At 45.9% G+C, this 13,365-nt stretch overlaps 1 long non-coding RNA gene across 1 annotated transcript; it reads left to right on the top strand.

Annotated features, from left to right (window-relative positions):
• Nucleotides 1–840: 840 nt before the first annotated feature.
• On the top strand, nucleotides 841–2,836 carry LOC131902150 (uncharacterized). The gene is made up of 2 exons (XR_009377023.1): nucleotides 841–884; nucleotides 2,609–2,836. It is a non-coding gene; the product is annotated as an uncharacterized LOC131902150 (long non-coding RNA).
• Nucleotides 2,837–13,365: the final 10,529 nt, after the last annotated feature.

The raw sequence follows: 13,365 nt of genomic DNA, 5'->3' as shown, positions 1-13,365 counted from the left end.
TAGCCAAGAACTACCTGATGCTTTCAAACCAGTTCCTGGAGTATTACTGAACTCTGGCAAAGACTGAGCACCTGACCATGAATGACCAAGTCACTTTATGGCCAGACTTGGAGCTAGGTATTAGCATAACTGAGTCCTAGACTGAAGAAAGCCATCAGTCTGTTGTGGTGGGAATGGAATCCTGGACTGAGAGCTGAACAGATCCTGAGGCTTAAGAACAAACAGGTCTAAGAGGCTTAGCGGACTGCGTCATCCAACTTGGTTGAGCCGACATCTTCCTCTCAGCTCAAATCTGTCCCCCTGTCAGGAGAGTCCCATGGCCCAGGGGTGGGAGGAAACCCCTGAGTTAGTTCATGGATGGGTCCACTCAGTATATTAGTGGACCCTGATGACTAAGTGTTGAAGTCTTTCACAAGGAAGTGCTTTAAGCTGTATAGTTGGGTTGTCATTTTTTTTTTTTTTTTTTTTTGTGGAGGGAAGAAACAGTCAGAGATGAGTTTCTAGGAAGACTGTAGGTCAGTGGCGAATTGCTTTGCTCATTCATTGGTCAGAAAACTGGGAAAGGTAAGACCAGAGAAAGGGAGTCAGGGGATAAGGGGTGTAGATGGCTCTCTGGGTGACTTACCTGCTTTTCTCATCACTGTGACAAAATCCCCGACCAAAGCAACCTAAAGGAGGGAGGTGACGTTTGTCGAAGTTCATCGTGGCAGGGAAGGTGTGGCAGGAATGTGAGGCTGTGGGTCATGGTGCATCCACAGGATGTGTGAGGTCATGATGCACACACCATCAGGAAGCAGAGAGAAATGAACACTGTGCTTAGCTGACTTTCTTCTTTAATTCAGTGCAGGTTTCCAGTGCATGGTATGGAACCACCTACGTTGAAGGTAGGTCCTCCCACCTTAATTAATGTAATCTAGATCACTGAAGGCCCTTAAATGGTGTCATGTCACAAGGGACAGAATACATGGATCTGGAAGCCAAGGGCTGAAAGGGGGTTTGGGTTCTCTCAGCATCACTTTCAAGGGACCAAATTGGGGAACTATTGCTTCCTGTCTCGAATCTTCAGTTTTTGTGGCCTTAGTGGTCCTTGTCCCAGGAGGTGGGGTCCTTCCACCAGGAGAGACAATAAAGATTCTATTGAACCTCAAAGATTTTTACGTAGTTGTCTTGGGTTCTTTGTGCTAGTAGACCAGTGTATGAAGAGAGGAGCTAGGTGTGTGTGCTACATGATGCGATAAAGAAAAAGATGTCTCGGACTCTTCTACCTTCCCTGTGAAGGTTTTTGCACACCCTATATTATATGTGCTTCTCTGGGACTATCTCTTGCATCTGAGTTCATGTCTCAGGGTCGGAACACAGTAAGGCAGGAGGCTTGTGAATTGTGTCTTCTGGCAATGGAATTCACTTTAAGCTAGTGTGCTGCATGAGTGGATTTTAACAGATGGCCCTGTGACTGGGTGAAGAGTAGAAGGTGGGGCTCAAGTGGACTGAGGGAGTTGAGGGAGAAGGTAATTATAATAACCAAGATAAGAGATGGTTATGAGTAGGACCTATGTGGTACTAGCAATAGAAATGGAGATTTGTGGGAGGAACAGAATCAGTAAGACAGGAGTTCCCTTTTTCCACGATTTGCTTAGGATTGCTTTAGTGTATGCAGTCATTGTTTCATGCAAGGCCAGTCATCGGCTCCAGCGCAAGCCCCGCTTAGACTTCTTGCTGATAGCTTTTTTTTCTTAGAGAAGTATATATATGTGACTCAAAGAGGCACTCGCTGAGCATTGAAACTGTGTAGTGCTCTGAAGCCCTGGTGTGGGACCTCTCTAGATAAGCCTGACCAACAGAGAGAGAGAGAGAGAGGAATTCTAATTCAGTTTGGGACACTCTGAGTTGCATTTCTGCAAAACTCTGACACTGTGGTGTTTGGTTGATTGCCATTATGTGGAGCAGGGGTCACATTGACTTGTGGGAATCATGGGGCAATCCTTAAAATGTCCACAATTACTCAATAGCAGAGGTACTTGGGAGTGGAATGGAAGAGAACTCTTTAAGATGGGAATTCTTTCCACCAGCTAGCTGGAGGTCCAGGATAATGGGGCTATCGTTTGTACTCGGGGACATTTGGATTGTTATGCCTATTGTTTCATAGCTCTCTTGTATGTTGCTTGCTGCTCAGAAACATTCTTTAGGTGGTTCTCAACTTTCCTAATGCTGCGACCCTTTAACATAGTTCCTCATGTTGCGGTGACCCCTAACCATAAATGATTTCATTACCACTTCATAACTATAATTTTGTGACTGTTGGGAATCATAATGTAAATATCTGATATGCAACCCTGGTGAAAGGGTCATTTGACCCCCAAGGTGGTTGTGATCCACAGGTTGAGAACCGCTGCTTTAGAGCCAAGTTTCCTAAGGTCCTTGTTACAGTTTGAATGTGAAATGTCCCTCACAGATGTATTTGTTTGAATATTTTGTCTCCAACTCCTAGTGCTGTTGTGTTGAACCTTTGGGAGGTGGGGACTAGCTAGAGGTGTGTATCCGAAGGGCTAAATTTGAAGTTTATAGCCTGCCCCCACTTCCTGTCCCAGTTCTGTTTCCTGGTCTGCAGAGATGTGAACAAACAGCCTCACACTCCACCGCCACCAACTCCAGCTGCTCCGACTGCCACGTTCCTCAGCACGGTGGACTGTCACCTCCAACTGTGAACCGAGATGAGTTCTTCCTCCCTTAGGTTGCTTTTGGTCAGCTTTTGGTTAGAGTAACAAGGAAATCAATCAATACAACCATTAAAAATGTAATAATCATTAAAGGCTGTGCCAGTGGTATTTCAGAATGACCTGGGCCTGATGACTATTCCCCTGAGCTTAGCTGAGACTCAGTAAATGTGTGCTGGGCCACAGAAGAGGTAGATATACTTGGGGACACTTAGGAGACTGTTAATCATGCTGTTAAATGTGTTTTTTATTTTTTTTGAAATAGAGTTTAAAATAATGTCCGTCACAGTAGGAACTCAATAAATAATTGTTCAACTGTTTGAGTTAAGTTCTTTCCCGGCAATATCCATCATAAGTGCTGATTCTTCTGGGGTCGCTACTGTTTTCTGTGTAAGATAATTTAGTCTCCATGAGGGGATTAAGGTTGGTAACGTTCAAGACCTCTTACTGACGAGGCATGTCTTTGGAGGGTCTTCAACAGGCTCTTGCCTCATTGAAGCCTCTTTCGGATAGTCAAGGCGTGGGTCTCAGAGGTGAGAGATGACGGTCCAGAAGCCTGCTGGGACCCCACTTTGTGTATGTGTGTGTGTGTGTGTGTGTGTGTGTGTGTGTGTGTGTGTGTGTAGGCCAGAGGTTGACATCAGATGTCTTCCTCAGACGCTCTCCATATTATTTTTTGAGATAGTCTCTTACTGAACCAGGAGCTCACCAATTTGACTAGATTGGCTTGGGGTCCCCCTAGCTTCACTGCCCCAGAGTTGAAATCACATACCACTACATCCAACTTCTATGTGGGCTGTGGGACCTAACACAGGTCTTCATGCTAGTGTGACATGCACTTTACCAGCTGAAACCCACTTTTATGAGTCAGGTGGTAACTGGCAGTAGTGATTGCGTGGGTGGGGATGGATGGGGACGGCCACCCCTTTCAGGTTGGGATAGTTATAGAACCTTTCTGATTACCCAGGTTATGAGTACAGGGTTTGGAGTTAAATAATGTGGATTTAAATCTTTGCTGTTTTTGGCTTTGTGACAGTGGGCATTTAAAAAAACCTTCAAGCCTTATTTTTTAGTTCTTTTTAAAAAATAGCTTCTTTTTTGTTGTTGTTACTTTGATCTTATTTACTCTACCCTATCCTATTCTCCTGTTTAAGACCAGAAGTTCTTAAATAACTCCCTTCTGCTTTCAATTCTTTAAAAAAAAGTCTAGATTCTACATATTAGAAGAAAATGTGATTTTTTTTTCTTTCTGCACCTGGATTATTTCATTTAACACGAAGATCTCCAGTTCTTCCCCTCTCCCTTCAAATAACATACTTTTGATTTTCTTTGTGGCTATATAACATCACATTGTGTACACATCCCATATTCTCTTTAATCATCTGTTGATGGGCCTCTAGGTTGGTTCCATCATTTGTTCAAGCTCTGTCTTTCACATCTATTAGATGGATGCTTATGTCATCTGTTCTCAGTGAGTTGTTGTGAGAATGAATTGATAAAGCATGGAACAGGCTTAGTTCAATGATCGGCATATAGAAAGCATTCAGTAAGTGCCAGTAATAATAGTAATTCAGTCAATAACACTAATAGCTATTTCAAATCTCTAACAGTGTCATGCTTTTTTCCCATTCTGTGTGTTCTGTAAGTGAGGTGTCAAGATTGTTTTCATTCTATCGAAAGGAAGAAGGAGCTTGGAGAGGCAGAAAAGATTCTACCCAGCTATGTAAATGGGGCGGGGGGGGGGTTAAACCAACGGGTTCAGTTTTCTGACCCCAAACATTTATTTCCCATGGCTCATGTTGGGTCACCTAGCCCAAGCCAGAAGACTCTAGGAGAAAGCACATTCTTATCATCTTAGCCACAGTGCTCCCTCAACCCCATGTGTGTGTGTGTGTGTGTGTTGAAGGGTGAGGATCAAAGGGTGATCAAAGTACCCAAGAATCTCCTAGTCACAAAAGGCCTTTTTCCCCTGCCATTTTAACACCAGTGTGAAGCCACTCTCCTGGATCAGTCTTTGAGAAAGTCAGATGCAGTGAAAATGAATTCAAGTAAAGGAGGCAAGCATTCCGTGCGCGTGGGTCCCCATCCCAGCCTTCAGCCTGACTCAAGACTTGGATGAAATCTGAGGTCAGAATACTTAGTTGGATTTTAGTTCTTACATGTCTGTTTTGTTTCTTTGTGACAGGGTCTCACCCAGCTGCTCTTGAATTCACCGCAGCCTTAGTGTTGGGACTACAAGCGTGTGCTGGGACACGGGGCTCCATTTTCTGTCTCTTTGTGACTGAATGATCCCTTCCACCCCCGATTCTCAGTTTCACTATGTGTGGACTTGCTCTGGCTTGATACTCTATAACTCAATGCTGCACCCACATTTCCCACCTTTGGGGGGAAGGAGGGAATGACTGGGGGCAGCACCATCAATCTCCTCTCTGGGATGGTTCCTCTGAGTTCTATATTTCTTGCCCATAGTGACCAGGGAATTTTCCCTTATTGATTGCTTTCTGTAATCGAGCTTAACAAATAGAAGTTCCCTCAAATGATTCTTCCAACTAAACTGATAGAAAGCTAACCTTGTTATATTTATTGACAGAACATTGAAATAAATATTATAGGTCTAGAGGGAATGTTTCAGCTCATTGATTTTTTTAAGGAAATAATAAATGGAGCCTATTCCCTTTGGCATATTATGCTGGGAATAATCTGAAAAAATGCTTAGCTTGTTCAACACAGGGCTTAGAAGCTCTCCCTCCACTCCCGGCGGAGCAAGGGCCCGTTGCATAAATCTGCTCTGGCCCAGACAATCAATTTTCAATTTTAATTATTTTCAAAACTCGTTTATTATTTGCTTGTTCAGTGAGTTGGGAGCTTTCCCTTTTAGTGAGTTTACAGCCATAGTGGTCAGGCCTCTGGCTTGGATCTGAATGACTGCGATTTCTTCCTCTCCTGGCACAAGGGACAGGGACTTTTGCTCTAAAGCAGAGGTCTGCCAACTCTGGACCACGAGCCAAAGCCAGCACACTTCCTGTTCATATAAATAAAGTTTTATTGGAACTCATGTAAAAGCTAGGCACAACAGTGTGGCATCCGTAAACTCAGTATTGAGGGTGTGGAAATAGATAGCCTCCTAGGGTTTGCTGGCCAGCTAGTCTAACTGAAACAGCCAGCGCCAGGTTCCATGTAAAAAGAAACGTGGAAAGCAATAGAAGAAGACTCTTAGTGTTGACCCCTGGCTCCCTCACATACATGCATGGGCAAGTGCGCGTTCACATACATGTGCGTATACCACAGACACAGACAGACAGACAGACACACACACACACACTCACCCCACTAAAGTAGAGCCTTTGCTGCCCCTTCTCCATTTCTTCCCCTCCAACACTCAGAGGGTTAAAATTACTTTCTTCATCATTCAGTGTATCATCCCACAATCATTTCTTCCTTCGCTCTTCCATGCTGGTGGAGGTTTTGGTACCTGGTTTAAGGGGTCCCTTTCTTGGTTGGTCTTCATTCATGCTGTGGCTATGACTGGGTACCTAGAATAACTTGCATGGTCATTAGCAGCCCTTTTGGGGGAATGAACTTAAGCCATGTTGTAGACTCATGTCCAAGCAAAGATTTGGGTTACTCAACAATCATTCTTGGACCATTTGTCCTCTCTGGCTATTATCATATCTTTGACCTTCTATCATGAGCAGATTGACTGAGTTTCTGCTCCACCATTGTGCCTGTGTCCTTTTCTTACACCCATCCCTCAATCCACTCGAATCCAGTGTCTGTCTAGAGCCCATCACTGAGCTGGCTCTTAGGTCCTTGTGACCTCCATGGCAAGGACAGTGCTCTCAGATCTCCCTGTTTTCTGAAAGGCGGTGCACCCCAGCCACATGCTCTCTGCTCCCTCCCCATCTTCCTGGACCCTGCACTGCTATGATGATTAGTTGTCATGGTCAAGGTGACTACATTTGGAATGGCTTAGAAGATACAGCTCTTGGTGTGCCTGTGAGAGTCTTTCCAGAGAGGGTTAACTGGGGGAGGGAAGACCATTCTGAAGAGTTGGCACCATTCCATGGGTGGGGGTCCTGGACTAGATAAAAAAGGAGAACAGGAGAAAGTGAGTTGACCATTAGCTTTCATTTCTCTAGCTTCCTGACTGTGGATGCAGTGTGACCAGCCACTTCATGCTCCTGTCACCGTGCCTCCCTACCAGGAAAGTGTGTGGACCATATCCCCTCAAACTGTGAGCTTGCTTTAATTGCTTTTATCACAATAAGAAAAGTAACTTGCACAGGGTCCCTTTCTAGTCCTGTTACATCTATCCAGTTAAATTTAGGGGTACCTTTGCAGTCATCTGAGCCCCTTTTCTTATCACAGGTAGAGGAAGGTCACAGCTCCCAGGCCCATTTATTCTCCCACATTTTCCTCCAATATCAACCAGAAGCCAAATCTCCTTCCCGAACTCCTAAATACATGTACGCCTGGACATCACCTGGTAGCTCCTCCAGTAACAGTGTCAAACGTTGCACATTGAGCTCATTACACAAATGCCACCCCACAAATGCCAACTGAGCTGTGTAGACCCCAGGCTTTTGCTGTCTCCCCTACTCTCTGTAACTGGCCTCTGGATTCCAGTTCTTACACCATCTCTCAGATTTCCATCCCACTCTTAATGCAGATGCCTTCCTATGTGCCCTGATCATCTCTCACTTGGATAACTGATTAATTAATTAATTTGACAACTGTTTATTGTGTGTTACTCTGAGCTGCTACTCACTGGGGAAAATAATATTGAATGAGGCAGACCATGTCTGAGCTTTCAGAGGCTTGGATTCTCCATCGACAAAAAGGCAAATATTTAATTAAGATAATTTCTGATAGACTTGTGGGAAACTAAACGTGAGTGACAGGGGTGTAAGTGACCAGAGGTGGGCTCCTGAGGGTCAGCAGGGACTCTCTGAGGAGGGGACATTTTAGCTGAGACCCACGTGACAAGAAGCAGCAGCCTTGTAGGATGTTTCAAGGAGAGGAAATAGTTGGTGATACATGAGGTGGGGATGAGCTTGCTGACTCAAGGAGTGTGAAGTGGCTGTTTGTTGCATCTGGCCCGTGATGTGCAGGGAGGGGGGTGGCCAGTAGATCATGCATTTCAAGAGGTGAGGGCCAGCAGGGGTGCAGCAGTTTATATTTAATTGTAAGGTGACAAGAAGCCTTTGGGAGCATGTCACGTTATTTTCTTTGACAATTATATACAGGGTCTCATTATGCAGCCCTAGTTGTTCTGGAACTTGCTATGTAGACCAGGTCTCAAATTCACAGAGATCCGCCTGCCTCTGCCTCCCAAATGCTGGGATTAAAGGCATGTGCCACCAGACCCAGCTACACAATATGTTTTGATCATATCCACTTCCAAAATTTCTACCTATTACTCTGCATAACTGTAACATATCACCTTCCTGCCTTCCTATTCCCACCTTTAAAAACAAGCAAACAAACAAACAACCCAGCGACTCTGTCTAGTGCTGCCTGTCGGGATGTTGACTCATCTTGTGCAGGTCACTATAGCTGCAGTGCGTCCGTGAACGCAACAGCCATGCCACATTCCGAAGGGCGTGTGGATTCTGATGTATGCCTTGGAAAGCTCACTGTGGCTGCTGTGTGGGGAACAGGTGGTCAGAGCTTGTGTGTGGAGGCAGGGGCATGGAGTCCAGTGCATCTGGTGGCTAGGATGAGGATGGTAGAAAGGGGGCAGGAAGGGTGTGGAGGGACGGGGCTTGTTGGGAGGTAGCGTCAGCTGGTTTATTGATGGAGGGAACAGGTGCTGGTTGGGGATCACAGAGAGAGAGACTTCAATTGAAGTCTGTCCTTCTTTACTCTCTGTGTTTCCTTCCTGGAGAAGAACTTCATGTCCTCCCATGCCCTTGCTCTGGCAGTCTGTTATAGAGGCAGCCTGGCCTGGGGTGTGCTGCTGGCTGGACCCCATCATGAACTGAGCCATTCAGGAGGGGTCAAGTCACCTCCCTAGCCTTATCTAGTCCTTGCCCTCAGAGCCAAAGCCCCCATCCCTGTTGCCCTGTGATAGCCAATCAGTAAGTACTCCTATAAAGTCTCCAAGGCTGAGAGACAACACCATGTTCTCCAGGCTGGACCCTTTCTTAGCCTAGCTGAGTTCCAGTTGTCTCTAGGCAGGAAGAGCAGTGGTTTGGGATCAATCAGACGGTCTGGTCAGACGGTCCCATATGGGAAAAGCTTGTTAAGCTGTGTGACCCTGGGCAATTCATTTCACATCTTTGGACTTCACTTTCTTCCCTGTAAGTGGGCAAATTAGTTCCATTGCTCTGGGCTGTGAAGGCTTTGTACCAAGACAGGCCCGTGGGAATGAGGGACATATTCCTCTAGAGGCCAGAGGAGAAAAGAATTCCACTTTTGCAGAAAAAAGCAATCCTCCATGGGTAGGTTGGAGGAGAGTGGTTTTCCAGAATCTTCTAGCTATTGTTCTCCTGTGACCCATTCAGTGAGCAGAGATCTGGCAGAGTTATACCCTCAGGGATCAGACAGAAAACCAGTGAGATAGGCCTTGTGGAGATGGTCCCATGAAGGGTGTGTATGTTCATGTGCGTGTGTGTGTGTGTGTGTGTGTGTGTGTGTGTGTGTGTGTGTAAGATAGCTGTGGCAGCTCCAGCCATGGCTGACACACTGTAAGAAGTTAAGCCTGATATTGCTAGACCTTCTGAGTTTTTAAGAGAAGTCAAAAATCTGGAATTTTATGTGGTATCTCCTAAATTTTGCATGCTGGCAACTAAAGTCAATTAAAACAAAAATACCATCTTGGGCCAAACAAAGCTGCAGGATGCGTTTGGCCTGCGGGCGGCCAGTTTCGGATGCCTGATATGGAATCACAGAGGGACCCAGGAATAGTCACGATCTAACAATAGCCAGGTGCACCAGCCAATGAAAAGCGCAAGGAATTGTCGAAGTTTAATGCCCATGTCTTCCGGCCAGGGATGCTCACATCTGCAGAGGGTAGACCTGCTGGCACCTTGGCGTTTCTACCCCAGATGCCGATTCTCTCCAGTGCCCGGTGGCAAGGGTTAGCCAGCTGATGGTTGGAGACAGACGATGCTATCCCTTTGGTCGTTGTGTATGCATGACTGTTTATTTCTTCCTGTACTCCGCAAGCTCCTTTAATTAGCCTATGAGGAGCAGTCCTGGTTTTGTGTCATGTTAGAGGTTACTTGTAGGTCTGGGGAGACAGCACATTTGAGGTGTGCTAGTTTGAGGAGATGAGTCTGAGTCCTTAGGACCTAGGAGAAAAGCTGGATGTGGTGGCACGCTCTTATAATTTCAGTGTTGGGCAGGGGGAGACAGGCTGATCCCTGGCCGTCACTAGCCAGTCCAGTCTAGCCTGGTCGGCGAGCCTCACACTAGTGAGAGAGCTTGTCTGAATAAGTAAGGTGGGTGGCTTCTGGGGGAATGACACCTGAGGTTGACCTCTGGCCATTACACGCACATGTGTGCAACCGCACTCACGTGAACATGTATCCCCCACCATGCACAGGTTATTTGCGGTAATACCAGAAAGGGTAAAATAAGTTCTCTGAGTACAAGCAAAGGACCATGGGAGTAGTGGAAGGAAGGTAAAGGAAGACAACTGGTTACGTTTGGGGACCTGGGGAGGTTTCAGGGAGGAGGTGTTTCTGGGTCTCCAGCTAGCAGATGGCAGATGGTGGACTTATTAGTCTTTATCTAGCCCTGAAACGAGCTAAACACACAGAAGGAATTGATCCAATGCTGTCATCATCTTCACTGGTGTTCCGTTGTTGTAAGGAGGCACCATGACCAAGGCAACTTACAGAAAAAAGCTTTTAGTTGGGGGCTTGCTAATAGTTTCAGAGGGTTCATCCATGATCATCATGGAAGGCAGCAGGCAGGCAGGCAGACAGGCAGGCAGGCAGGCAGACAGGCAGACAGACAGACAGGCAGGCAGGCAGACAGGCAGACAGACAGACAGGCAGCAGGCAGACAGGCAGACAGACAGACAGGCAGCAGGCAGACAGGCAGACAGACAGGCAGACAGGCGGACAGGCAGCAGACAGGCAGACAGGCAGCAGACAGGCAGACAGGCAGCAGACAGGCAGACAGACAGGCAGACAGGCAACAGACAGGCAGACAGGCAGGCAGGCAGACAGGCAGGCAGGTAGACAGGCAGGCAGCAGACAGGCAGACAGACAGGCAGCAGGCAGCAGGCAGACAGGCAGGCAGATAGGCAGGCAGGCAGACAGGCAGGCAGGCAGGCAGGTAGGCAGGCAGCAGGCAGTGTTAGAGCAGTAGCTGAGAACTTACATCTTATCCTCAAGCTGGAGGCAGAGAAAGAAATAGTGAGAGAGACTGGGCCTGATGGAGGCTTTTGAAACCTCAAAGCCCACCTCCCAATGACACACCTCCTCCAATAAAGCCACACTTCCTAATATTTCCCCAAAACAGTTTTACCAACTGGGAACCAAGCATTCAACTATATGAGCCCATGGGGGCCATTCTCACTCAAGAAACCACAAGTATATTTTATTTTACTAATTTTGAAAAAAACATTTTGTTATTTTGTGTATGATTGCTTTACCTGCATGGATATGTGTGCACCATGTATGTTCCTGGTTCCTTCAGAGGTCGAAAGAGGGCATTGGATCTCCTGAAGCTGGAGTTACTGACAGTCATGAGCCACCATGTGGGTGCTGGGATTTGAACCCAGCTCCTCTGGAAGAGCAACAAGTGCTCTTAGTTGTTGAGCTGTCTCTCCAGCCCTCAAATACAGTTTTAGTACACTTTGCAGAATTAATCTATTTAGATTGGAGGGCAGCCTAGCTACTTCAACTCTAATTAAAGAATTATATTGCATTCACATATCCACCCACACCTACATTCAGGAAAACATCTGGAAGGATTTTCACAAAAATGCTGATAGTGGTTGTCGTAGGTTGGGTTTGGGATGTCTCTCAAAGTCCCTCAAAGTTGGTTTTTAGAGCCAGGCGTGGTGGCACACATCTGTGGTCCCAGCACTTGGAAAGTGGGAGCAGGAGGATCCAGTTCAAGGTTATCCTTGGCTACATAGCAAGTTCCAAACAGTTGAGGTTTCCTGACCATCTCTGTCTCAAAAGAAGTAAAAAGTTGTTCTTTAGCTTGGTGCTGGGAGATAGTGGAAAGTTTAAATGGTAGAGTCTGGTGGGAGCCTTTCAGCCACGTGCCATTGAAGAGGGTATTGACCCCAGTGTCATCCTCTCTTTGGTTCCCAGCTTCAAATTGAAGGGTTTTTCTCAGCCACATGTTCCACACGATTGCTCTGCTTCCTCATGGGCTGAAATACACCGCTCTTCTTTGTAAGTCAATCTATCATCTTAGGTATTTGTTACAGCGATGGAAAGCTGACTGATACTGCCTACCTCCAAGGATCAGGATTCTATGTAAGTTTTCTCTTCTTCTTGCTCCTTTTACCTCTACCTCTTTGTGGTTTCTACGGATGTAAATATCAGCATTTTCAAGTGAGGGGGGTGGGGTGGGGAAAGTTTATTTTAGAAGACTAAATTTGGAAATTTTTTTCATGTTTTGTATTTGCTCGTTTTTTTAGTCATAAAGTTAATTTTAAAAATTAAAAGAAGAAAAATAAATTGGGAGAAGCAGCAAGAAGGCTCAGTGGGCGAAGGTGCTTGTGGACAGGTCTGGTGAGCTGGATTTGATCTCTAGAACCCGTGTGAGGGTGGAAGGAGAGGACCAGCTCCACAAAAGTGTCCTCTGGCCTCCTCCACGTGTGCACCGTGACACATGTGACCATCTCATCCACACAAACGACAGGCAAAATAAAAAATAAAAACAAATTTGGCAAATACAAATTGCCGTCAGAGTAAACTAGTATCTGTTTGTCTGTCTGTTTGTCCGCCTGTCTGCCTACCTACCTTGCTACTTATTTTTAAGTTTAGAACCTAAGGCCTTGTTCGTGTTAGGTGAACATTGTGGTATACTGACCGAGTATCTTCACCAGTCCTTTAGTATTTTTTTTTATTTAACTTTATTTTATGTGCATTCATGTGAAGGTATCAGATCTCCTGGAACTAGAGTTACAGACAGTTGCTAGCTGCCATGTGGGTCCTCTGGAAGAACAGTCAGTGAGTGTTCTTAACCACAGAGCTATCTCTCCAGCACCCCTTAAATTAGTATTTTAAGAATATGACCGAGGAAATGGCTGATGGACATGTGCACTGTCCCCAAATCACTTTTGGCCCTCTCTGCCCCTACAAGGGACAGCCATCTGCTTGATAGCTCTTTGTAGTGAGTGGGACATAGGGTCACAGCTCATCAATCCAAGGCCTGTCTCTTTGTCTTACACAGTGAGTTTACCCATGAGATTTAGGACACTTTTACCATAATATTTATTCAGTTTTATGGCTTTAAATATAACACTAACTCCTAATAATCAATATTGATTTAACTATAATATCTTATTTATAGACACAGGCCTCTGGTTTGCATATGGACTCAAGCTATAATGGAACAGAAATAAGCCACTCACTCTCCTGGCCCTGGGCCAGCACTGTCCGCCTCTGTGAATGGCTGGGAGGCCAAGATGGAGTTTGCAGGTTGTGATGTTCCCTGATCCCCACCCCCACCAAAA

This window comes from Peromyscus eremicus, unplaced genomic scaffold, assembly GCF_949786415.1.
Source record: "Peromyscus eremicus unplaced genomic scaffold, PerEre_H2_v1 PerEre#2#unplaced_3315, whole genome shotgun sequence".
Classification (NCBI taxonomy): domain Eukaryota; kingdom Metazoa; phylum Chordata; class Mammalia; order Rodentia; family Cricetidae; genus Peromyscus; species Peromyscus eremicus.
This window is presented reverse-complemented; position numbering and strand designations above follow the sequence as displayed.